Raw genomic sequence first — 25,250 nt, forward strand, 5'->3', positions numbered from 1 at the left:
CATTATCTGACAAGTCGACTTACAATATGAATGATAATTTTCTTTAAACTAGGGGCCATATTATTTTTTCTGTCAGATAATTAGGTTAACTTGTCAGTTCTTTATGTCGACTTGAAAGATAATTATGTTAACTTGTCAGATCTTTATGTCGACTTGTCAGATGATTATGTAAACTTGTCAAATATTTATATCGACTTATATGATATTATGATGACAAGTAAATGGCAGTTAGTGGCACTAACACACTTTGACAACATAATATTGAGTTTCTAGTCACTATGGTTATTTTCTGACAAGTCAACATAAAGATCTGATAAGTTGACATAAATATCTGACAAGTCGACATTATCATATGAGAAGTTAACATAATTATCTGACAAGTGGTGGCAGATCTATGCAACCATAAAAAATAAACAAAAAATTGATTCAGTATATTAAGCCTTATATCCTGAAAATGTGTAAAGTGTAAATTCTCGCGCTTGCGCGGGCTCTCATCTGGTTGTTTATAAAATTAAACGTTATTTCGACTTAACTCCGAACAAGTTTTCAAAATGCAATAATATCGACGATATTAAAGAGCACTGACTTGGTCCCAAAATTAACGCACTTTAAAAAAAAATTTCAAAGTGCGTTGTAACACACGGTCATACATTGGTGCATCGTCAAACGCTATTTACCTGACAGCTTTATTAAATGAATTTTTTTCTGACGTCGTGGTGTCGATAAGTGCCGGCAGTGATTATATTTACATCCTCTTATCGATGAAATTAAGAACTTTATCAAAATAAAACGGTATTTAGGAATTTTATATAATATTAAATATAATTATTTAATTATATAAAAATATTTATATTATAAAAAACAGCTGGTGTTTCTACTTTTTGAAACTAATATAAACAAGTATGAATGCATGGGACACTTATAAAGAAAATCCAAGGAAAGTTAAACGTTATGTAGGAATGTGGGCTTATTAATAACTAGATTCAAATGTCGTATATAAATACCAGGGGTTTTAGAGAGTGGTAATAAAAAAAAACCCAGCTGGTGTGTCTACATTTAGAAACTGCTATAAACGAGTATGAATGTCTGGGACACATATGGAAAATCACAGAAAAGTTCGAGTTATGTAGGCCAAGAAAACCGAAGTACTAACTCCCCGAGGTGGAATGACATTTTCCGGATTGCAACATTATTCCGATCACAAATGCAGGGCATGCTTAGTAGGTCACTGTTTTAATGTGTATCCTATTTTTCTTAGGTGGATATTATAATGAGATACCAAACCAAAGCTACTTGAACGTGATCAAAATACAAGAACTCGAGGTGACTCAATGGCAGACAAACTAAAAGGACCATGTCCATATAGTACAGCCAACTGGCTGTCTAGGTTCACTTTCTGGTAAGTTACAATTCTTGTAAGCAATATCTTTAGGATAAAAGGACGAACAGAGTTCAACTTTTATAGAGACTTTCCTCGAAAGAATTTAGTAGCTAACAGAATGTGTTCAATTTTTGAGATTAAGCAATTTGTAAAATAAATCGATGTAAAATCCAATGATGGGGCTCTCATAGAATTACAATACTAGTATATTGTACGGTTATACCTTAGTATTGAGGTATGATTGCATACTTTTCATTTTTTCAGCCAAGTTTTTAGGTGACCCAAGTGACTCAGGTGAAAAATTGCTATTGGTCTTCATTTGTTGCCGTGCGTCGTGCGTTAACGGGTTTACATTTTGTAGGTAACGTGAGTCACTCAAGTGACCTATTGCAATTGTTCTTCGCCCGTCGTCGTGCGTGAACATTAAATTTTAAAACTTATTCTTGAAAAACTACAAGGCCAATTGTCCACCTTAGATATCCAGAGAAAATTAAACAATATTCCATTTAAGTTTTTAATAAATTTACTTGATGATGTTGGAAGTGAAATAAACAAATACGATAATAAAGTATAAACATTGAAAGCGTTGAAAATGAAGTACTGTCTAAATTTGCGTTGAAAATGAAGTATTGTCTAAATTAATTTATATTATACGATTACTTATAGTAATTGAGAATTAAATTTATAAAATTATTTGAACCAATGAAATTTAAGAACCATACACGCGCAATTAATATACTAATTCGTCTGTCCTCCAATTAATATAAGTAATACATATAAAATATACAGATACATGTATACTGTATTCCAAAAAACGATGTATTACAAACATTTGCAGTTGAAAATATATATTCACATTTCACGTGTTGACTGGTTTAATCCCAAACAATTCACAGAAAACACTATTCACTGGCTTTCTCACTGTACACGGATTTATGCGGTTTGTCTACGATTACATAAATTTCTGGTTTCCATTTGTCCTGAATTTTGTCTTTACCTTTTAATCCTCAGTTCCGTATATAGACTTTGTTGCCAATCTGTAGTTCTTTTTCCGATCTTCCAGCTTCATATTTCTGCTTTCTTGCTAATTCATTTCTGTTGAGTTCTCTCGTTGTTGTAAGCAAACAAAAACTTCTTCCATTGTAAATCTATCTATCTGTCAATGTTGATTTCATTTGACGGTTTGATACCTACTAAGGTATCCGATCCATATCAGGACATAATTATTCTAACTTTGAATATTAATCATGTATTAAATACTCTTATATTAATTCAAAGCATTTTAGAGTAGAAAAGTTTTAACCAAGAGAAATTTATTTAACACTGGCTATTATGGATCGGATACCCTAAGACTAAAATAAATTATTTTGGAAGGTTTGGTTGTCGCCCATGCATCAGGTAGTACATGTTGTGGGAATAACCAGTCGATGCGTTTAGTGTAACATTATATAAAAACACGAACTCTTTAATGTACTCTGGTCACTTTCGTCCTCTGACTGTTGGTAAAGAGTGAAGCAAGTCGTGCAACGTTCTATGGAAGCGTTCGCGTTGCCCGTTGCCCTAAGGATGATACGCTGTATTTTTCGATTTATTGATGCTATAAAAAGAACATAGGTGTTGGATTATTTCAGCTTCAAAACACTTTCCTTGATCGGAGTGGGTATGCCTGCATACACCAAAAATGTACAAAATAGTTGCCATACTGGCACTTTCTCTTCAGTTTGTGCGGTTTGCACAGGGAGAAAAACAATCTTTAAGCAAGTCCTTAAAGGTGGCTTAAAGATAGCGTAAAGGTGGCTTAAAGGATATACCATCTTTAAGCCACCTTTAATCACCTTTAAGCTGAGCTTATAGGTCCTTAATGTCCAAACTTCTTTTAGTCACCTTTAAGCCATCTTTAAGCCGCCTTTAAGCATCTTTAAGTGGCATTTACGCTCCCTTTAAGTTGTCTTTAAACCATCTTTAAGTTCCCTTTAAGTCAAGTTTGATCAAGATGAACAATAAAAACATATATTAAATGAAAAAGCTCTTTTTTAGTGTTGGGAGGGGGTCATACGAATGATACATGTAATATAATTTCCAAGGAAGGGGGGTGGTGTTCCAGGCGGTTTTAATTGTCGCTCCATTAAACACAGATCGCTATCATCAACACCGCTCCGATGGACACATTGCCGTTATAAAATTCTTTATAATTTTTTGGGGGTTTCAAAATTATTGTAGGGGTGAGCACAGTCTCTGTATCTTAATCTGTGCATGAAACTAATTAAAGTTTGTGCAAAGGGGTAGCTGATATATTTTATATTCTGGGCTACATTTGGGAACAATTAAGAACTCCAAGGCCTTTTGTGGAAATGACGCTTTAGATATTTATTGTTGCATTTGTGAATCAAATAAATCTTTCCACATGAACATCTAGGTGATCTATAATCATATACAATTATAATATTACTAAAACACTCTCTTTCTCTACATTCACTCATTAAATTTATCTTTAGTTAAATAATATTTAAATTACATATATTTGATTAAAATGACTCACCAAGTATAACAGGAAAATGAACTAATATATAGTCGGGTTGAAAATCTATGAAGTTTAATAATTCAACCGTCTGTCTTGGGTGGCGTCGTGATTCTGAAATAAAGTTCGTGCTCAAAGTTAGATTAAGCAAACGGACATGCGCACTCACTCACTCAAACCCGAAGAACCAGTCTAGCACACCCATTCATTTACTGATCCACCCGCCAAACGTAACCACGTGACCTCCCGTACTACTATCATGCTACGAATGAATAAAGCGGTGTGAACATAAACAAATGAACAATGGGAAATGAAAACAACATGAACGCAAATATGATTACTTATTAACTAAAATAATTAATCCTGTGACATATGTTTGTTTCCTATTATAAATTAATCGGTGAAATTTCTCTCTCTCTCTCTCTCTCTCTCTCTCTCTCTCTCTCTCTCTCTCTCTCTCTCTCTTAGTTCATCTGGTTATTAAACAAAATAATGTTAATGAACCAAAAATGCATGATTTAATTTGATAATCGGTTTAAGGTTTGTATTTATTTTTCAATTTTCAATATTTCTAGGTCTAACTCTAGATCTGCTAGATACAAGACTCTCAACTGCCTTTGTTATATCGGGCAGGATATTACTGCTTTGTTTGTCTAGACATAGTTTTGTTCGTTTGTGTATATCTAATTAAAGTCTATTGTTTGTCCAACTTAAGAAAACCCCTGGAACTAACACAGAATATACAAGATATACACAACAGTTGTGTCGTGTGCCCAAGTGCACGTCAGGGTTTCTAAAGGTGTTGAATCTTAGTATGTACGAGTATACGATAAGTCTAGTGAATAAAAGTTAATTTACATTTGTAATTCATTTTCAAAGTATTATTTCCTAGCTCCGGGTTTCAAAAATGTTACGTCTTCAAATTAACGATACATGTATGTAAGAGTAACATCTTGAGGCTAATTAATTAATATACCGGTGATCATTAATAGGGGTTAATTATTTAAATATATGTATAAGGGAAAATATGTCACATACCCGGCCTGGTACATCATACAATTGTACGTACAAGTATATGTGTACATCATTTGCAATTGCCACATGCAGTAAATACGTCACCGGTAATTGATAATATTGTTTGTTATAGAATTGATAGTTTAAAAATCATGTATACAGTAAATATTTAAACATACTGGAACGGCGCCGCGATCATGAAAACCGGGAAATCGAGCAAATACCCTAATAGTTTCAATGCATTAAATAAAAGAAATGATTTCATTTTTTTCTTACATTTTTATAGCTATAAATTAGATGAACGTATATCTACTTGGTTTAAATTTATTAACTAAGAAAGCGTTCTAGTGAACCTAACGGTTTCCATTTAGGTATAACATATTTTTGTTCACTGAAGACCAAGTTCGGTATTTCATTCTAAATACATGCATACATGTAATTTATAAATTAGATATAATTGATTGTTACAAACTGAATGGTTTGTCAAAATCTTTTCAAGTAAATACATTGATTCAATATCCACTGATATATAGGATATAAAAACACCCGTAAATATGTAAGTTACCGTGGCGCAGAGGAAGTGAGGTGATGCTAGTAAACAAAGGGTTCAATTCTCGCCGAGGGCGTTTTTTTTTTCCTAGAACAAAAACCGTTTTTAAAACCTTTTCTTTCATAAATTTAATACATTTTGTTGGTAAATAAAGCACAATATTGAATTAATTTTTTATTAATGGCTTAAAGGTGGCTTAAAGGTAGCTTTTAGGTAGCTTAAAGGTGGCTAAAAGAAGTTTGGACATTAAGGACCTATAAGTTGTCCTTAAAGGTGGCTTAAAGGTGGCTTAAAGATAGTCTTTAAGCTGCCTTTAAGCCATCTTTACGCTATCTTTAAGCCACCTTTAAGCAACACATATAGCTTAAAGGTGGCTTAAAGATCGTCTTTAAGCTACCTTTAAGCACCTTTAAGCTATCTTTAAGGAGAACTTAAAGATGGTCATTCATCCTGTGTTGGTCTCAGGTTCGAACTGCACAAGTCCATTTACTGAACACATCCCTTAACACGAGTTCCTTTGGGATTTCTTAAGAACCGTAAAGTTTATGGCAATATATTCCATAGGTTCTGATGCACTTCATTGTCCCTTTCAACTGTGGACAGTCGGTGGTGGTATTTTTGAAATAAAAGGTCTATCTAAAGGGTATGGTCTTTGGGGATTATGATTTAATTATTTGTTAATCATGTTTCTGTGATGTTTGTGGTGATATTCTAATTAAAAACTCATTGGTAATATCGGTGGGTTTTCTCACTGTACCGCTATGGTTTCCTCCACCCCTTGACACAGAATAATATCAACAATGTCTTACCGGTGTCGTATAATTAAAGGTCTGCTCAGGGAAATGGTCTGGGGGACCTTAAATGGTAAAATGGAAGGGTCCACCTTGCTCTTAAAGTGTACGATATCGTAAAATTTAAGGTCTGATCCGTAAAATGGTCCGGGCAGATCTTTAATGTTAACATGTATGGTCCGCCTTTGCTCTAAATGGGTCCAGTCTGTGAAACAGACAGTATATCAATTCAAAAATCATAAGGTTCTTGTATGGTTTTTCTGATGATCTATAAATTAATCCAAATAATTATCATCAATGAAATGTCTAACAATATGTTTTCTCTCTGATGCTTGAAGAGCATGGAATGCCCATGTGAGAAAAATGTGAAAAGAAAAAGAAAAAAAACAAAGTTTGTACTAGGCAGTGACTGCAGAGTTCAAATGGGAGTGGGGATGGGATATTATCTTTCCTGTCGCCTCTATAAGCATTTTGTCAAATAGACTGCATGTTATGTTAACCATTAACAGCAAATGGAGACACTCTCTACAGAAATGCGCTATGCCGACATCGGTAGTGACAATAAAATTGTTATAGCCAAGATTTGTCAAGTAAGAAAGGCCAAGCTCGGTACCTGCAACAGCAAACAGTTTGATGTTCACAATCTAAAAGACCCAGATGTCAAAGAAGAATTCACCATCACCATCAGAAACCGATACAGCGCACTCCAAGATGAGACAGTTGTCATTATCGACCAATTCCACCAGGTCGTGAATGATGAACTAAAGTCATAGGCTACAGAGAGATGCAGAGAGCACCTCGAGAAGATTCTAAACCGACCAGATCCACCGATACCTCCCGAAATTGATGAAGCAGAGAAAGACCTTGAGATAAAAAATGGGCCCCATCACGCTAAATAAGGTGAAAAACGCAATACATAAATTGAAAAATGATAAAGCCCCAGGATGGAGGATGAAAAGGAACACTCTGCATACTGCAGCGTATCCTTCAAGATATATTGAATAAAGATATATGGAATAAAGAGGATTCCCAGATGATTGGAAGAAAGGAGTCATCATCAAACTGAAAGCTTACCTTGTAGACTGCAACACTTGGCGTGGGATAACACAGATACTGGAACAGTCATGCGAGTGATACAGCACACTGTATGATGTATTTGTCGATTTCGAGAAGGCTTTTGACAGCTTGCACCGTAAATCTCTTTGAAAGATCCTGCGTCACGACGGAAACTTCCAAAAACTGGTTCAAATCATCCAGTCCCTCTATGAAAACTTTGAATGCTGGTGATTTATAACAACCCACCCACTGAGCCCTTTGCATTGAACAGCAGCTGGAAGCAAAGATGTCACCTGTGCTATTTTCCCTTACAATAGATTGGATTGTGAAGAACATCACAGAATGCAAAAGACAAGAGGTGCAGTAGACACAAACCTTATTCATAGAGGACGTTGATTATGCTGAAATGCTAAAGACCTAGGTTTTTTTATTAAGCAGACATCAAGAGATCCATTAGAAGACAGAGCTTCTCAGCGCAACAGCTAGTAAAATCGGTAAAATACTACCAACAGAAATCAAGTACTTATCGATAGCAAACAAATAGAGAATGTTAAGAGTTCACTTACCCGGCCAGCAAAGTTACCACAATTGGCGAATGCAACATAGAAATCGACACCAGGATCAACAAGGCAAACGAAGATGTTACAAAGATTCTACGTTGAAACCTAGATGAAGATCTACAGCACTTAACATCCTTCCCAAGATCAAGATCTTTAATAGCAACGTACTCGATGTCCCCCTTTATGGTTCAGAGATGGTTTACAAGAAGCTGGCGATAGCTTGGTCATATCCAGTGCATGCACCCAACTCATTGCCTAGGGTCGCCCTTATATTGACATATTAGGGTAAAAGAAATACAGGCCGGCCAACAGAGAGCTGGAGAAGAAATGCCCTGAAAGCAGAGGCCTGACCATGGAGACAACACCTCGAGTAGCTGCAGACCGAGTCAGATGGAAATCCCTTGTAGACGCCTCAAGAACCTGACGGCGCGCACGGAGATGATTGAGTGAGTGATTAAGTTTAACCATTTAGCATTTGGAATTTTGTTTACTAGAAATGAGAAATGGATATAACAAACAGTGTTTAACACCAAAATCCAAAGGAAAAATACAAAACATAAGCAGAGCAAACACGGACCTCTAAAAAAGATGGGATCAGGTACCAGGGAGTAGTGAGCATCCTCTGATGATCGATCACATCCGCCGTGTGCTCTTTTTCTAAAACGTAAAAACGGAACCGAACATAATTCCTGAAGGATATTTAATACTGGTAGAATTAATTTTTTTTTTTTTTTTTTTTTTTTTTATTGGGTTTTTCATTTCACAACATATGTACATATGTAACATAATAATGATTGTAACATTTTTATAAACATATTACATAGTCTTTATACTATTTCTACTTAATAGTACAGTTTTGTAAATTTCATATGAAGTGAAGCTGATTTTGAGAGAGAGAGAGAGAGAAAGAGAGAGAGAGATTATGCAGGTGTATTACAATATAAGTATAGACTATGCTATACTGAAAACAAATGAAATGATATGAGGGTTCACATCGATCAAAAAAACAAAAAACAGAAAAATTAAACTTATCTCTATAACTACAATTTTTCACAGATATTCTGCAAGTGGCTTTCGTATTCCTTATAATTACATCTTTTCAACAGCAAATATTTTTCAGTTAAGATTCTATCTGTTATGACCTTTTTCAAGGCATGTATATTTGGTGTCGGATTACTTTTATATTTACATGAAAAAATATATTGCTTCACAATAAGAGCTATCAGGTTAAAAAATTTATAACTTTCTTTATTTTTGTATTTTCCAAAAAGAACTGATTGAATATCAGATGTAATCGAGATTTCAAACTGTGTAAAAATCCACTCTTCAACATCACACCACAATTCTTTTACTATATTACATTCATAAAATAAATGACCAATACTTTCTTCATCTTTTTTACAAAAGGTGGAAACAGCAGATTCTGCTTTTTTTATATTAAAAAGATATTTATTTGTAGGGACAATCCTATGAAGTATTTGATATTGCAGCCAATGTAGTTTTGATTCCTGTGTACACTTAAAAGGGAGTTCAAAAATTCTACTCCAAGAAGTTTGTGAATAGTTATAACCCTTTTCTCTCCATTTTGATATCGATGTACATATTTCTCTTTTTTTGTCTAATAGTATGTTGTACATGGGTTTACAACCTTTACAAGTATTAATAAACAATAGAATATGATTAGGGACAATTGGTCCATATTGTAATGTGTTCTGTAGGTTTGGTAAGTGTATATCTTGTGTATGTAGTCTGGTTGTAACTGCAGTTCTTAAACTTGCATACTCTATGAAATTTGTCTTTGGATTAATGTGTTTCAATTCATCAAAGTTTCTAAATGTTCCATCTAAATTAAGCAGATCACTAACAAAAATAAATCCTTTATTAACATAACTTTTGATAAATATTGATTTATTGTCTATGGTGATTTTGGGATTGTGCCATATAGAAGAATATAGAATTAAATTAATGTGTATTTTTTGTTAACCAAATGGTAGCAAAAAAAGTTGGAATCAAAATAAGTTATCTCATTCAGCCTATTGGAACTGAATTACTAGCACTATTGTTGATAAGTCTCATGTGCCTGAATAAGAATTTATACTACTATTACCTTGGTCAAGTTCGAAAATCAGCATTGGTCGATATTTTTTGTTGGAGTTATGGAACTTTGTGACGGATTTATCACACTTTTTTGTAAGCGCTCTCATGCCTACAAATTTTGACCGATTTTCATTAAATTTATACCAAATGTTTATACCACTATTATCTTGGTCAAGTTCAAAAATTAGCATTGGTCGATACTTTTTGTTGGAGTTATGGGACTTTGTGACCTTGTAAGCGCTCTCATGCCTACAAATTGTGACGGATTTTTATTAAATTTATACCAAATGTTTATACCGCTAATACTTTGGTCAAGTTCTATTAGATTGTAGTATTTTGGATATATTTGCGACAGGAAAAATTGAAGAAAAAAAATGGGTGGTGGGGGTAAAAAAATGTTCCTCCCAACCTCCCCACACATTTAATTCTGGAACAGCCCTGAATGATTGAAAATATTCCAATATACAGTATACTAGTATACTGCTTGACCGGCGGGGGACCCTGGAATTCTATTCTTGTTGCGATTTTTGTGTTAAGAAGGAGAATTTATTTTTATATTTTTTTCATCCAGCAGTATTGATTCAGTTTGATATAAGTGTTTTAACTAATGAAAGTGGAATGGGACACCAGTCGATATTATTGTGAACAAAAGTAACCTAAATACTTTTATCATTTTAAAAATTTTAAAATACACAGTATTTGACCAAAAAATATGTTTTAAAAAATTTTGGAAGGTAAAAATCTTAAAGCTCCAGCGGTATTCGAACACATGACTGACATATACTTAGTCAACACTCTAACCTATTGCGCCGTTGAGTTTTTCCAGGGACTCAGCATAACATTGTTATATTTGAGATTTTAATATATATACGTGGGTCAATCAAAAAATACGAAGACAATGTGGCTGTCTATCATATATTTTTCATAAAAGTCATACTTAACAGATTAATCTGTGCACCTACACTTATGTTATTGATATGCGAAGTTTTAGTCCATTTGATGAAACGGTATTTTTGTTACCCCTTTTTAAAAACAACATGTTTAGTCACCACGGCGCACGGTAACGTTCAAAACATAACGTCAAGATTAAGCACGCACAGTTTATATTAGATACACTCCATCTTTATATCACGCTTAGTCTCTTGTGCCTTTCTCCTTATTTGCACACATTTGTTCGAGAATCATAAGTTAGTTCTTCAAAGTTTTCATTTTCTAACCGTGTATCTATTAGTTTACAGTAAGGATAACCCTGAACATCGGTTGACGTTACTTTTTTTTTTACCAAATATTTACAGATATTCTACTCTCTTTCGGACTGTTTTATAATCAAAATACAATTTCCACCACCCCCACAAAATTCATTACAGTTAAACACAAACTTGCAAATAATAGCTGACTTATTTTTTGCACCATTGAGCATTTTCATAGCTTGTATCGGCATTTTCCTGAGTTAAATCCATTTTGTTTGTACTTCTCGTTGTGCCGTGACGTCCGTCGACGTCGATGTTTTAGTCAATTCTAAAGAGGACTATCTGTCTTTAGTTACTAATATCTGTTCGACAAAACAATATATCCCGTCATTATTTAGAACATAGAATACCATGCCTATACTTAATTTGAGGTTTCAATATTTTTTTATTTTAAGCCCAATCTATAGAGATATTACTTTCAACATTATATGGTTTATTGTCGACATATAACAAATTTTGACCGTGCGCCGTGACCTCATTTTCGCAGAATTAGATTCTAAATAATTCTTAGAAATTAAGGAATTTATTAAAAAAAATTCTTGCAAATTGTTTGAAACTATTGCTAAATTATGTCTACCTTTAGTAATGATATGACGTTAAGTAACATAGCTATGACAAAAGTCTTCGTATTTTTTGATTGACCCTCGTATGTTCATACTTTACACGTTTTTTCGTAATGTCTTTGGAAATGTAGGCATTTGCTATTTTTGTGATTTACATGGGTGATATATTTATTGATAATTATTGTCTTTGGTGACATAGGTGGGTTTTTCCGCTGTTCCGTTATGGTTTCCGCCACCCCTTGACACAGGATCATCTGTACGATGTCCTACCAGAGGACCAGTCCGACTTGTTAGGGGATCGCATGGAAAAGTAAGAAAAGTCATGAACATTAACATGAACGTATACTGATTAATATATAAGATTCTCTCTCTGGTTTGTCTAATGATTTAGAAATCTGTAGAATTGTGTATCTTAATAGGATTTTTTTTTATTTTTTCGTCTGATGCTTGTAGTTCCTGGAATGCCTATGTGAAAAAATGTGAAGAGAACGGAAAAAAGCCAAGTTTGTAATGGGCAGTCATTGCAGAGTTCAAATGGGAGTGGGGCGTTAATGGCATCTTTTTAGTTGCCTCTGTAAGCATTATGCAAATTGTGCAGCACGCAACGTTAAAACTTGTGCAATTTTATCGATAAACCGGCATATCGCGATTTTTTGTCGACCGATAGGTAACGCGATACGCGAACTTACATGTTTAAAAAATTCCGGAAAAGAAATATCATGGACCAGACTTTAAAAATCGAGTTTAAATATATTCAAATTTATATTTTATTGGATTGCTTTTTGTTATATGCAGTTTGATTTTTTATGAATAGTTAAATGCAACACAAATTAAAACACAAATACATACTGGAATCATTGATTTTTCATTTTTTTTTTAATTTTCGCAATATTTTGAAAAAAAAAATATCGCAATTCAAATTTTTTTGCGATACCAATCCCTAGTAGATTTTAGTAACCTATGGGAATTTTTTCGGTGAAATAATTACTTATTTGTGATACAATTAAGGAACTTTTAAGTAGAAATTCCTAATATAATGAAATAAATCCTGGTAAAAACATTTAGTTAATACATATGGTTGTTGAAAAATTAGATAACCTCGTACTTTTAACCAGATTAAAAAATGATACAATTAAGGAACTTTTAAGTAGAAATTCCTAATATAATGAAATAAATCCTGGCAAAAACATTTAGTTAATACATATGGTTGTTGAAAAATTAGATAACCTCGTACTTTTTACCAGATTAAAAAATGATTTTATGGTAGTTTTTTTCCTACATTTTTCACGTAGGAAGGAATCAGAATTGCCCAGCCCTACCTGATTGGTCGGATCATCTCCCACTTCCAGCCTGGCTCCACCTTGTCACAGACCGAGGTGTACATCTACGCAACGGTAGTGGCAGTCAGCCACATTCTACAGCTGATCGTTTATCCCAAGTATTTCTTTACCTGTCTCCACATTGCTTTGAAAATGAAAGTAGCTGTGGCTAGTCTCATTTATAGGAAGGTAAAACAAACTCTATCATTCACTGTTTACCCAGGGGTGTTAAGGAAGCACGTGGAATCTAAGTTACACGTTATTCCTCTAAATACTAGAAACAAATGGGTTTTTTAATATGTACCTATACGATTAAAAACCCCAAAGAAACCCAGAGCAAAAACGAATAAAATAAAATCGGAAATAATTATTCCCCATAGATTAGAATATGTTATGTAGATTTTACACATTGATGACAACATAACTGAAAGTCCTGCAAATTTGAGCGGAAAGCATTGTCAACAGGTTCAAAATACAAGAAAACTTAGAACTCAAATAAAGTATTTTGGTGTAATTTACTGCAAATTGAATAAGAGAATAATGGAATAAATGTTAATTGAATCAAATATTCGTTAAAAGAAGTATGTAACGATGCTTTTATTTCTCGGCCAGGCTTTCTTCTGTCGGTGTTTACAATATAAAAGTCTGAATAGAATAACGTTACTATCCCATATAGCTTGACACACATCTAACATGTATCTAAAGTATGCTGAAATTAAAGGGGCATGGTCACGATTTTGGTCCACAATTATTGATTTTAATATTTACCATGCTTCAATAAGGCATTTTTAAAAGGCAACCGACATTTGAGTGTCATTTGTTTAGCTATAAGCGAGTTATATCTTGCTCATAACTCTATGGAGGACTCTCAAATTTTATTCACAATAGAAATGCAATTTCAAACCATTGTAAATAATAAAAACAGAAAAATAAAATATGACCAAAATCGTGACCATACCCCTTTAAAAAGTGCTTTAAAAATGTTGCACTCTGTTTCGCTTTAATTCAACATGCCGTTTTCAGTACAAACTGTATAACATTTGGGGATGGTTTTCAGAGGGCTAACTGAATAACTATTTAATCTAGGAGATTATTGGATTCTAGCAGCAATTTTCATAAAACTGAGATGTTTTGTCTTTAGTTTTTATGTTTATTGTTTAGTAAAGACCTACGAGTAGTGTTCAATCTTACTTAGTAATATATACATGTTTTTGCTTATGTGATACAGATGACATGCTAAAACTCATATCGGCCTCCGGGGCTGATACAGGTTATCAGCCCTAAGGCTGATACGAATCCGTATTACACTCCGTGCGGATTTTTCGTTTCTGCATATTAACAGACGAAAAAACAAATATTTCTTACAGTCGACATTTTTTAATGCAGTTAAAAACTTGTTTTAGAGCAGTTAAATTCAAAACACGAGGAAATTCTGGTTCTGTAGCTGAAAGTATGGAAAATCAGTACGATCTCATATTTTCATTTAGTACAAGTACAGACTACTTTCAAATAATATTTAAAATCAATTTGTTCAAGTTGATGCTATTTAAAATTTTTATTACTAAGTATGTAATAAATATAATAATAAATACCCTTTTCCATATCACAGCATGTATCAGCCCTCGACCAATATCATCCCTCGACCAATATCATCCCTTCGGCCCTCGGGCTGATATTGGATATATATATATATATATATATATATATATATATATATATATATATATATATATACTTGTATATATATTATATATATATATAGGCAGGTTATATTTAGTTATCATGTCATAATGCACCGAGGTGGTAATAATGTAGACTGTACTAACCAATTTTATTGCATTGACATTTATTTAAACGGAAAAAAATAAAAAAAATTTGGTCTGAATCAAAACAATGTTTAATTTTCAGGCTTATTATATTACCGTTATAATAAGATGCCAAATTTCACGTATACTTCCTTAACAAACCTCGTATTGATGTTTATAATTCCAATTAATCTGATATTGCTTAGTATTTTTATTCATTACCAGTGAATATCTCAACGTTAAATCTAGACTTCTTATTCATGTTCTAAAACTGAAATTTTGCAGATACTCAAAATTACCAGCTTGTCAAACCATTCCACAACATCAGGGAAAATCATCAACCACTTGTCAACGGATTTAGAGAAGTTTTCATATGTAAGAAAATGTTCTCTAAGTAAATTTATTGAAGCAATTCTATGTTATTTTTGTGGTTGAGAATAACGTAAGTTTCAACTGAGTGTTTACCTGTTGTATTACTCAGACGATCGAGAGCTTCCATTTCTGTTGGCTTGGTCCCCTGGAGATTGTGGCTATCCTGTACTTGTTGTACCAACAGATAGGTCTGGTCAGCCTCCTTACTCTAGCCGTCACCCTGGTTCTCCTACCCCTACAGTTCATGCTGGGATGGATTTATGGGAAGCTTAGGTGCAGACATTTATTGCCTTTTTTAAGTCTAATCATACTTTTTAGTAGCTACAGTAAAAGAAAAAAAAACAAGTACTAAATATTAATAACTTTGATTTGTTATAAATAATGATGAGAATAAAAACCGAAATCAATGTAAGGGTGAATTCCTTGTATGCTGTAAATGTGTTTGACTGTATTAAAGAGTTGTTAAGTTTTGTTGATATCTATCACAAGTTATGTATTATGAATAATTTTCGTAAAGGATGAAGATAGGAGCTGCAGGAGACAAAAGAATCCATTTGATGAACCAGATAATCGCTGGGATGAGAGTGATCAAAATGTATTGCTGGGAGAAATCATTCAGTGAAATTGTATTTAACATCAGAGGGTAATTGCTACTTTTATTGATTACATGTATCTGAAATCTGTCATTGGTAGGTTTTAAATGCTGCTTGGGTTGATTGAATTTTTAAATAGCATCAAAATTGTTAAAAAAAATCTTTGATTTACTTATAAAGTTGGTGAAGATTAGCAGTTTACGTACTTTAAGCTTTGTTTTCAGGTGGGAAGTATCTGAGATATGGAAAGCCAATATTGCCAAGTCCATCAACATTGGATTGTTCCAGAGTGCCTCTGTGATCATCAGCATGGCCCTGTTTGGAACAGCGTGGTATACGGGGGTTCCCCTGTCCGCCCAGAGGATCTACAGTACCCTGGGCTGGGTCTTCTCTCTGCGAAAAACCATCTTCCTCTTCATGATGTACCTGGTGGAAAATAACAAACAACTGGAATCTTCCCTCAAAAGAATACAGGTAAACCTTTAATGAATTTGCTAGAGAAAACTGTAAATGTGTACTCTCTTTAGTATTTTGACAGAACGTGAATTCCTCCTAACCAAGCATATTAATAAAAACCTTTTTTGAATTAGTTGTCTTCTGCCTGTCTGTCACAATCTACACATGCTTAACTTTTTCACAGTCTTTCCTCACAATAGAGGATATGAAGGTCTTTTCTGAGTCTGAAGGAACAACTAAGTCGATGGAAAAAGGGGTGTGTCTGTCTGTATTCGGGACATGACTACCAGCTGGCACGGGTCACACCCCCTGGACAAGGGTGGTTTTGCCAATAAACTTTTTGACCAGGCAAGTTTGCATAATAAAAGTAATCAATTTGATAAACAATTATTAATGGTTATTATTGCCATTCAGAGCTTAAAACGGTATTATAAAATTATAAAATTATTTGCTAAACTACTCAAATAGATTACTTAACATCTCAGCAGTGTTCAGAAAATATTTCAGAATGCTTCATCTAAAACACTGTATACATATATGTTTTTTGCTTTTTAATGGTATGTTCTTATCTGAAAAACATTATTAGTGATATAATTTAACCATTATTGTTAAAATAAAATGTTATCAATCTCAAGTTGAAGTTAACTTTCCTATGTTGCTTTATTTCAGGAGATGACTGAGGCATTTTCTTTGAAGAATATTGATCTAGATATCAAGAAGGTAATGTATAAATGTCAATAACAAAGCTCTGATATTTTAACAGTCATGGTTTTTTTCTATGACAAAAAGTATAAATATTCTTGAAATTTCATAATTTTTTTTATGAATTTAATTCTTTTATTCCAGGGAGAACTATTGGCAGTAGTAGGACCAGTTGGTTCTGGAAAGGTTTGTATTTCAGTTGATTTTGGTATTCTTTTATATATACGTTTCTCTATTGTTGTTTGTAAATGTATAGACTGCATAAGATTTGAAATGAGATATTTTTTCCCACAGACATCCCTTCTGTTGAGCCTTCTTAAAGAACTTCCACCCGAGACGGGAACGGTGTGTGTGCAGGGCAGACTGGGATATATGGCTCAGACGCCGTGGGTCATGTCTGGAACCATTCAGGCCAACGTCACGTTTGGAGAGAATGTGGAAGAAGGAAGATATCGCCAGGTGCTACATGCCTGTGCTTTATACAAGGTAAAAATATGCTCAGTAATCCTTATGCCAGCCAGAAACATTCAGCAGCTGATCTGAGGTACAGTTGTTGTCTTTTCAATCACCACCATTTTTTGATTCTATTAACATTTTCCTTCTGATCCCTGAAAATTGGATTTGGATGGAATTTCATATTATCAAGGTTTTTAAAAAAATTAATAATGAAACAATGAAAGTAAAATATCAACCTCTTAAGAACAGATTGAGTTTACATAACTGGTTGCTCTCTTTTGTAGGATCTAGTGAATGTAATTATTGAATTCTTAAAAATTGTACATGACTGCACACTCTCTGTAGGACCTGGAGCTGATGAGACTGGGGGACCAGACCTTGGTCGGGGAGCGAGGCTTGTTACTGAGTGGTGGCCAGAAGGCAAGGCTCACACTAGCAAGGTATTGACCATTCTTTGGGGATTTTCCTAGGTAACCCTCACCAATGAATCAAAACCTCCAACATATCATAAAACACTAGATGATACCCTGCACAAGCGCAGGAATTAACACTTTACACATTATAATTGGATGCTTAATATGTAAAACCACATTTTTTTTTTTTGTATATACTTTGTCCATGTTTTCCCTTATCTTAATCCTTTAAAAATGAAATAAAAAACGAACTGCATTGTTAGATATCCAGAGGAGCGGGCAGGGATGAAAAATCCAAACTGAAAAGGAATTTATACACATGTACGTGGCCTTAATACGGTTTTTTGCAACGAAAAAAATGACAATAACAAACTGCAACCATCTCAAAAATCCATAAAAAGAAAAGAAAAATCAAAAAAGAGCAACACTTACCTCCAAAAAGATAGAGGTAGGATCAGGTGCCTAGGAGAAAAGAGCATCATCTGCTAACCGGTCACACCGGCTCTGTGCTCTTTGTTGTATACGGGAAAAAACGCGGAAAAGTCCGTAGACAACTGACTTAAATAAAAATAAACTTTTTTTTTTAATTCTACATGTATTTACTTCAAACCAGTGAAAAGGTATTTAGTGTATCTCTCTAAATTTGGTTCTTTAGGTCAATTTTTAATATAATTTCTATTTCTGTTGCAAATAAGAATCTCAGATAAAAGAAAAACAATCTGAAGGAGGAGGGGCTGCATCCCCATTAAACGTTTCCGTTTTATGCATACATCATTTATCCATACGGTATAACAATCGAAACTTCCCGCGAAGATTGACAGTATATAGACATAGAATACAATCTGTTTGTTAACGTTTAAGGTTTACAACCAATCAAAACATGCTAGGTTCTAATATGCATTACTATTCATTTGCATACATATTTTAATCAAAAGTTGTCGGATTCAAAGTAGCTGGTCAAAGCCGATGGTTATGTATATGTGGCTTATTTGGAGTAAAAATTCTGACATGAGTTTGAGTAAACATTTACATCATGCTTCTCATAATTAGGCGTTTCGCAAACTTTAGGCATGTTCTTTCTTTAGTTATTTGTCTCTAAACTTTGCTACACGTCTGATGAGTATCAATGGAATTCGCCATTGTAACGCTACTGCGCATGAATGCGGAAAAACATAGAAAACACGATGGAAGAACAGTTTGTTTACAACCACGTTTTTCGTGTCTTAAATTAGAGAATTCTTATATCAGATGATATCCGACACATTATTATTCCGTTATTCATTAATGTAGAACGATAGAAATTGCTAATTATGTGTTATAAAGATGAAACATGATTTAAGCATCAACGACGCGGTAAAATGAGTGAATACCCCCTCTCCCTGAGGGATGCATGTATACTGAGAGTATTTATTCTCTATTCAAAATTTTCTCTAAATGAAAATCCACTTGTGGTTTATTACTTATAAAGTAAAGACATGGAACACATGGAGTACGTACGAACCTGACTATCAAAACCCCTACAACTTCATATTAAATACATTTCTTATTTCATTAATCTACATGGTCTCCGATGACAATCTTCCATTTGTTCCTATCCTTGTCAGTCTGTCTCTTTTGTTTTGTTCTTTGCCAAATCTGTCAAACTTAACGGGATAACTAACTCTCTCGTCGTCGCAATTGTTGTGATAGACTGGGCGTGGTATCAAGTGACCAATTTAGGCGGGGTTTATTCAAATGCTGTATTTATTGTGGACTCCACAAAAATTATAAAAACTATTTATTAATGTCTTTATCTTTTTAACCCGATATAAACATCGCAATTTATTGTGAAGATCTATCTTTATATCACTAATTTAAATAAATGAATCAATCAAATATTTCTTAGCTTGAAAAAAATACGCCACATATACCTTTCATTCCGCCATGATGTCAATTAGTCAACCCGTTTTTAGGCAACTTGTTCTGGAATGTTCTTTCTGGTAATACTTAAATCGTATTTATTGTTCCATTTTATTAATTAACTTTTTGTATTAACCGAAATCCGTTGCAAGTTCAAAGTTCATGTTGAAATCAAGTTATCAAAGATAAGTTCAGCATCACACTAATCAACAGACCATGCTTTTCATCCCATTCATGTATAAACTCAAATACAGTTCATATTGAAATAAAGAAATGAACGAGTTTTGCGTAACACTTATGTAACAATGAAAATGCGCCCACCCATGAAAAAAAGCTTCCACAGAGGTCAAAACCAATATGTGTTAAAGTTTTTAATGGTTTTTGGGAGTTAATTTTAATCAACTCTCCTATGCAATTACTCAGACAAACCGAAAGTGAAACAGTGTTTGGACCTCAGCACAAATCATTGCTGCTGACAAGACTTAGTTCTTGAAAATAATTGATAAATTCGATGTAATGTATGCTAAAGCATTGTTTTTCAAGGAAACTTATTTATAAATACCTTGAAAATAGTCAGATTTTAAATGGTACGAACAATTTAGATATTTTTTGTAGTCGTATGTATTCCTACGCCAGAGTTCAATATAGTCTCGTTCAACTTGACGCTCGGCTGTCTCCATATATCCTTGTCGGAGATTTACGGTGTCAGCCAAGCGTTTGGTTGAACGAGACTAGAGTTCAATAATGCTTGGATCCATACATTTTTCAAGAAATATTTCTATTACTGATACATAGTTTGATTGAATTGATTTTATCTTTAAATATTATTTAACATGATTCGTATGGGGGTTTCTCGACATTCTTGTCGAAAATGTCCAAAAATTCATATTATAAAAATGTGCGTAATTCAAATTAGAAACTACATGTACTTGTCATGCAAAATAACATATCATTGATTTTGAAATAAATAAACATCGACAAAATCAACTCCCGTCAGTTCTTCAGTACTTTGATTAATAATTGTTTGTACATGTCAGGTGAAAATTTTACATTGATAAATTTCTGACCTAAATATAAACCCAATTTAATTCATTTTGATATAAAAAATGTAGGGTGACCATGCTCTTCATTCTTTTTTGATTTATAGGACGGTGTACAAAGAGGCAGATGTGTATCTACTGGATGATCCCCTGGGGGCAGTGGACACAGAGGTGGGGAGTCACCTGTTCCAGAGGTAAGAGAGAGAGAGAGAGAAAGAGAGAGAGATAGAGAGACGTAATAAAATGCTCATGTCTTTTTATTCAGATGTATTTGTGAGTTGTTAAGAGGGAAGACCAGGATTTTGGTGACTCATCAGCTGCAGTATCTACGGTCAGCTGACAGAATAATTGTTCTGAATGAGGTTTGTTCCTCTTAATCTGACCAACGCTGTTAATGGTTACTGTTAGTTATCTTTGAAGTCGCACATATTTTGTTACGTTTCTCTTACTTTGGTTTGATACAAAGGATACCAAAAACTACGATATGTTGTTGTAGGGTAGAGTTGTAAGTGTTGGAACATATGATGAACTCGTTAAACAGGGGACAGAATTCTCCTCAATCCTTACCAGACATGACAAAAATATTGAAGAAAAAGATGAAAGTCAGGAAAAATCCGTCAATGTAACGGGAGAAAAGGTAGGTTCCTGATCTGGAATTCGCAACTGACCTAAGAATATGTGATTATCAAACTGGAAGATATTTGATTTACATACTAGTGTGGAACATTTATGTCATTGGAAACTAAAAAAATCTGAGACCATTGAGCTGAGGATAAATTTTCTTTCTATAGAGTACTAAGGCGGTTGATGACGGTGAATTTGCGGAGACTGGGGACGTTGGTTGGAATTTCTACAAGGATTACTACCTCTCTGGTCGGCCATGGCTGTTCTTACCACTGACCATGTTCCTTCTTGTGATAGCCTATGTCAATTATATTAGCTAACAAGAGTGCGTGTGGCATTCTAGCAGTGTGTGTGTGGGGGGGGGGTGAGGGTGGGGGGTGGGTGTTTGTGTGTGTGTGTGTGTGGCGGGTTTGAATCCTTTGTACACATAATTATAGGGATATGCAAAATACTTGCAAATTGAGCATCTCTTATTTTGATACTACTCTGAATTTCCTTTAGTTCATCCATGACTATATGTGATGACAAAGAAAAGAAATTAATCATATAAATAACAAAGATATCTCTGCACACATTTTTAAGGATTTTACGGAAATATACACATAAATTAGATTTTTGATTTTTGAAGAAAGCAAGACTGATGATGTCTTTGTTAACAGGATTTTAAAACAACGAATGTTCATACTGTTCAGGAATTTCTTCAACATAATTATGAGTACCTTTTAAAGGTTTCAGTTTCTAACATCAAAGATTAATTTTTTTAAAACAAATTTACAGGCTGCTTATGGGTATGTAGACTGGCATTTAGCTAAATGGTAAGTGATGTGTAAACGACCTTTTTGCAAATATATCTGTACTGAATTTGCATATAAAACTTATTATCAATTATTTAATCTATTATTTCTGTGGGTGTTGTAAAACTGTCAGTCAATCTACAATGAAAGAAAGAAGTGCGAAAATTATTTCTTGCATTTGGATTATGCTATGTATGAATAAACTACATAGGTCCAAATAATTTCTCTTTAATGGGGTTATCTGTTATTTCGAAATCTTTCAAGGGCTGAACTCTCCGATTCTCTGAACGTTAAGGCACAAAATGGATCGTATCCACTATATCCAGTGGCCAATACATTGAACCAAACACTAGGATCAAACACATTGTACAACATAACACCCCTTCTACAGACCAGCAACTCTACCCCTGAGGGGTCTCTGATCATCACCCAGGGAGATGAGCTGATGCAGCAGTACCTGGTGGCCATGTCTGTCTTTGTGGTGGGAATCAGCCTCTTCAGCCTGGTGTATTTCAGAATGTCAGTCATCATCAGCAATAGACTTCACAACAACATGTTTCGGGTGGTGATGGGGGCCAAGACCCATTTCTTTGACTCAAATCCTGTGGGTATGGAAATAAATATGAAATGTATTGTTTTTCTGTGTCTTATCCCTGGAGGTCGAATAAATGGTTTTAATACATGTAAAACCCAATAAATTTAATTTATTTGCTAGCTGCATTTTTCGGAGTTGCTTTTTGAAGGTTTTCAACATCTCTGTCTGTCTTTCCATCAGTCTTGTTTTATTCTCAGCTCTCATGTTTGACTCTTACATACTATTTTTTTCTTCAGGTCGAACATTGAACAAATTTGCAAGAGATTTGGGGTTGATAGATTCAATCATACCTGAATTAACAAACAGGGTTCTAGAGGTATATAAGTGTTTACTCCATTTTCTTTTTTTTTAAGATATAATATTACAATATCTGCATTTGGAGAAAACAAAGCCGTGACATCATCAATCGATGGATTTGAGTCTGTTGGTCTTGTGTGAGAAGAATAATGAAATGGTTTTAGCTCATATGAGTTGAAGCTCAGGTAAGCTTTTCTGATAACATTCTGTCTGTCGTCCGTCTGTCCGTCTGGATACCCATCTGCCCGTAAACTTTTTTACATTTTCAGCATCTTCTCCAGAACCACTAAACCAATTTCAACCGAAGCACCCTTAGGCAAAGCGGCTTCAAAGTTGTGAGATTTAAGGACCAAGCCCTTTTCAAAGGGAGATAGAGAAATTAGTGGAGATTCAAGTTTGTTCAAATCTTGATCCCCAGTGGGACCACAATAGGGGGTATAGTTTTACATAAATATTTATAGAGAAAAATCTTTTAAGATCACTTTAAAAGCCAATGAGCCAGAAAAGCTGTAACTTATGTAAAAGCATCCTTAGGTGAGGTAGATTCAAGTTTGTTCAAATCCTGATCCCCAAGGGTAGGGTGTGGCCTCAATGGGGGTCAAATTTTTACATAGGAATATATACTAGTAGATAAAAATCTTAAGAAATCTCAAAAGCCATAGAAAAAAATAAACTATTCTTGTAAACTAAAATGTTATGATGTATGGTTTTACTATTAAGCGGACATCTTGACATATTATTGATTCTCAATAGCTCAGAACCTGGACAGTTTTGCTCGAAGTTTGATGTAGGTTTTTAGATATTTGTTTTAGATCTTCTTGAGAACTGTAATACTAATGTGATATGTCTTTGAAAACATTCGTTAAAAAGTGGCTCAATGTTCAACATTATAATAAATATGAGGGAAATTTTGAAAATCTTTTTATATCTTTATTCTACTACAATGTCCAGATATTAATCATACATACGGCGATAATCTTTAGAACTAGGACTTTTAAATTACATAAAAGAACCAGCCTGAGTGTTAGGAATGCCAAACGTTGCAATGTTCGATCTTTTTCATTCGAGTTGAATTATTTGATTTTCTACTAATATTCTGTAAATTTTATTTCAATTCTATAATTTGCTTTTTGCATTGTATATTTTTCTCTATTTCCTTTTGTATCAATCCAATGGTATTGTTGAATTTTTTATTTGTATCATATAAGTTCTATTTTTATTGATTTATTTCCATTTCTATTGTAAAATATTTCAATTGTATTGTATACTTATTTAATTGCATTGCGTAATATTTCATTCCTATTGTTTCTTAAAGGATTGCTTATTTTGGTTTATTACGAAGGATTTCATTGGTTTAACATGTATCCTTTATCATACTAGGTAATGCATATATCTTTAGATGGTTTACACAAGGTCATCTGTCTTAGCTTTTTTATGAAGTTTGACAGGTTAATTAGATATCAAGATACATGTCGTTTTCATTACACCAATTTAAGCAGGAGTTACTGCTACGAATAGACCAAAATGTTTTTTTGAACAACGTTTTCTCTGTTAGGCAATATTTAAAATATAACATATGTCAGGTAACTCATAATTGTGGTAGTGTCCTTTTGAATTTACGTTAAAACTTGATTGGTTCATGATATATACTATTAATTTAACAAGCATTGATTCAAAAATGATAATATTGGAATAAGAACGGCTAATTAGAGGCTGTATAGTTTAATTAAAAAATTACCCCAAGCGAAAAATTTGTGCACAAATCATATGCAACATGCAGATTGGTATATGATGATATCTATAACTATTTAGTCCATTAAATTAACAATAACAATTAACGTCGACAAAAATAACTAGGACCGCTAATCTCTTGTAAACCACCAAAAATACCCTGTGCATTTTCCATTTTGAATATATTGTATTAGAAAAATAACATCAGACCAAAGAGATTTTTCGGAATAAACCGTTGTAAAACATTTCTGAGAAAGAATACAAATATAATATCATACAATACAAATAAATGTTCATACAATGTAAAAGGAAATCAATTAGCTTAATACGTTTCAAATGAAGATTATCTAAAACAAACAATGAAATATGATGGA

At 33.7% G+C, this 25,250-nt stretch overlaps 1 pseudogene; it reads left to right on the forward strand.

Moving 5' to 3' along the window:
- The first annotated feature begins 1,331 nt into the window (after positions 1–1,331).
- The window catches only part of LOC128191819 (ATP-binding cassette sub-family C member 4-like), a 32,408-nt pseudogene continuing 8,489 nt past the window's right edge, over positions 1,332–25,250 (forward strand).

The sequence above is a fragment of the Crassostrea angulata genome, chromosome 7 (genome assembly GCF_025612915.1).
Source record: "Crassostrea angulata isolate pt1a10 chromosome 7, ASM2561291v2, whole genome shotgun sequence".
In the NCBI taxonomy this organism is placed as follows: domain Eukaryota; kingdom Metazoa; phylum Mollusca; class Bivalvia; order Ostreida; family Ostreidae; genus Magallana; species Magallana angulata.